Source organism: Ylistrum balloti, unplaced genomic scaffold (assembly GCF_031769215.1).
Source record: "Ylistrum balloti isolate Yb309-2 unplaced genomic scaffold, AGI_CSIRO_Ybal_v1 Utg369934, whole genome shotgun sequence".
Lineage (NCBI taxonomy): Eukaryota > Metazoa > Mollusca > Bivalvia > Pectinida > Pectinidae > Ylistrum > Ylistrum balloti.
The window spans coordinates 1,380,107-1,382,869 of record NW_026782045.1 but is presented as its reverse complement, the minus strand read 5'-3'; positions in this window follow the sequence as shown (position 1 = coordinate 1,382,869).

Below are 2,763 nucleotides of genomic sequence, written 5' to 3'. Positions count from 1 at the left end.
ATGTTTGATTTGTTACATGTATCCAATGTTTGATTTGTTACATGTATCTAATGTTTGATTTGTTACGTGTATCTAATGTTTGATTTGTTACGTGTATCTAATGATTGATTTGTTACATTTATCCAATGTTTGATTTGTTACGTGTATCTGTTTGATTTGTTACGTGTATCTAATGTTTGATTTGTTACGTGTATCTGTTTGATTTGTTACATGTATCTAATGTTTGATTTGTTACATGTATCTAATGTTTGATTTGTTACATGTATCTAATGTTTGATTTGTTACATGTATCTAATGTTTGATTTGTTACATGTATCTAATGTTTGATTTGTTACATGTATCTAATGTTTGATTTGTTACATGTATCTAATGTTTGATTTGTTACGTGTATCCAATGTTTGATTTGTTACGTGTATCTAATGTTTGATTTGTTACGTGTATCTAATGTTTGATTTGTTACATGTATCTGTTTGATTTGTTACATGTATCTAATGTTTGATTTGTTACGTGTATCTAATGTTTCATTTGTTACATGTATCCAATGTTTGATTTGTTACGTGTATCCAATGTTTGATTTGTTACATGTATCTAATGTTTGATTTGTTACATGTATCTGTTGGATTTGTTACATGTATCTAATGTTTGATTTGTTACATGTATCTAATGTTTGATTTGTTACGTGTATCTAATGTTTGATTTGTTACGTGTATCTAATGTTTGATTTGTTACATGTATCTAATGTTTGATTTGTTACGTGTATCTAATGTTTGATTTGTTACAATGTTTGATTTGTTACATGTATCTGTTTGATTTGTTACATGTATCCGATGTTTGATTTATTACATGTATCTAATGTTTGATTTGTTACGTGTATCTGTTTGATTTGTTACGTGTATCTAATGTTTGATTTGTTACATGTATCCGATGTTTGATTTGTTACATGTATCTAATGTTTGATTTGTTACATGTATCTAATGTTTGATTTATTACATGTATCTGTTTGATTTGTTACGTGTATCTAATGTTTGATTTGTTACATGTATCCGATGTTTGATTTGTTACATGTATCTAATGTTTGATTTGTTACATGTATCTAATGTTTGATTTGTTACATGTATCTAATGTTTGATTTGTTACATGTATCTAATGTTTGATTTGTTACATGTATCCGATGTTTGATTTGTTACATGTATCTGTTTGATTTGTTACATATATCTAATGTTTGATTTGTTACGTGTATCTAATGTTTGATTTGTTACATGTATCTGTTGGATTTGTTACATGTATCTGTTTGATTTGTTACATGTATCTAATGTTTGATTTGTTACATGTATCTAATGTTTGATTTGTTACATGTATCTAATGTTTGATTTGTTACATATATCTAATGTTTGATTTGTTACGTGTATCTGTTTGATTTGTTACGTGTATCTAATGTTTGATTTGTTACGTGTATCTGTTTGATTTGTTACGTGTATCTAATGTTTGATTTGTTACATGTATCTAATGTTTGATTTGTTACATGTATCTAATGTTTGATTTGTTACATGTATCTAATGTTTGATTTGTTACATGTATCTAATGTTTGATTTGTTACGTGTATCTAATGTTTGATTTGTTACATGTATCTAATGTTTGATTTGTTACATGTATCTAATGTTTGATTTGTTACATGTATCTAATGTTTGATTTGTTACATGTATCTAATGTTTGATTTGTTACATGTATCTAATGTTTGATTTGTTACATGTATCTAATGTTTGATTTGTTACATGTATCTAATGTTTGATTTGTTACATGTATCTAATGTTTGATTTGTTACATGTATCTGTTTGATTTGTTACATATATCTAATGTTTGATTTGTTACGTGTATCTAATGTTTGATTTGTTACATGTATCTGTTGGATTTGTTACATGTATCTGTTGGATTTGTTACATGTATCTAATGTTTGATTTGTTACATGTATCTAATGTTTGATTTGTTACATATATCTAATGTTTGATTTGTTACGTGTATCTGTTTGATTTGTTACGTGTATCTAATGTTTGATTTGTTAGGTGTATCTGTTTGATTTGTTACGTGTATCTAATGTTTGATTTGTTACATGTATCCGATGTTTGATTTGTTACATGTATCTAATGTTTGATTTGTTACATGTATCTAATGTTTGATTTGTTACGTGTATCTAATGTTTGATTTGTTACGTGTATCTGTTTGATTTGTTACATGTATCTAATGTTTCATTTGTTACATGTATCTAATGTTTGATTTGTTACATGTATCTAATGTTTGATTTGTTACATGTATCTGTTTGATTTGTTACATGTATCTAATGTTTGATTTGTTACGTGTATCTAATGTTTGATTTGATACATGTATCTGTTTGATTTTTTACATGTATCCAATGTTTGATTTGTTACATGTATCTAATGCTTGATTTGTTATTGAAATATTTCATATTATGTTATTTCAGAAAAGTACAAACTACAGAAATCCTGATGGGTACACAAGCTGATTTCTTCCTCTCTTTTAAGTATTGATTATCACAAACTTGTTCCTGTTTTGAGTTGTGGTCAGAGATAAATCACCTTCAGATATTGGTATTAAACATAGGCAAGATCATACAAGAATTAGACAAAAATCAAAACTATCATCTATTATATGTCTATAAATTATATAATATATTCTATAATCAAGAGATACTAGATCTCTCGAGTTTGTCGATGCCATTTGTTCCTTGTTGTGTCTGCGACAAATTGG